Here is a 596-nt window from a genome sequence, read left to right on the forward strand (position 1 = left end):
GACGACGACGGGCGGCGGGAGCGGCGACGACGACGGGCGGCGGGGGTGCACGGCGACGATGATGATGGGCGGCGGGGGCGGCGAGGGCGACGGCACGGCGGCGCGGCGGCGTCGGCGTCGTCATCGAGATCGAGACTCTCTCGCGCGAGAAGTGGAACGAAGCGGCGACGAGATAACTGATTTTTCGTAAGTGTCATATATATAGGAGGAGCCTTTAATACCGGTTGGAGCCACCAACCAGTACTAAAGTCCAATTTTGGTCAGCCCAAGCGGCGGGAAACTGGGCTTTTAGTACCGGTTGGTGGCTCCAACCGGTACTAAAGGGCAACACAGTAGTACCGGTTGGAGCCACCAACCGGTACTAATGGACATGCGCCCCAACATTCTTCTTCCTCTTCTTCTCCTTCTTCTTCCTCTTCTTCTTCTTCTTCTTCTTCTTCCTCTTCTCCTTCTTCCTCTTCTTCTTCTTCCTCCTTCTTCTTCCTCTTCTTCTTCTTCTTCTTCTTCTTCTTCTTCTTCTTCTTCTTATTTCTGCGTAGTTTTTTGTATAGTTTTTTTTCTGTTATATTTATTTTCTTCTATTTATTTGTGAGTAG

Source organism: Triticum dicoccoides, chromosome 3B (assembly GCF_002162155.2).
Source record: "Triticum dicoccoides isolate Atlit2015 ecotype Zavitan chromosome 3B, WEW_v2.0, whole genome shotgun sequence".
Lineage (NCBI taxonomy): Eukaryota > Viridiplantae > Streptophyta > Magnoliopsida > Poales > Poaceae > Triticum > Triticum dicoccoides.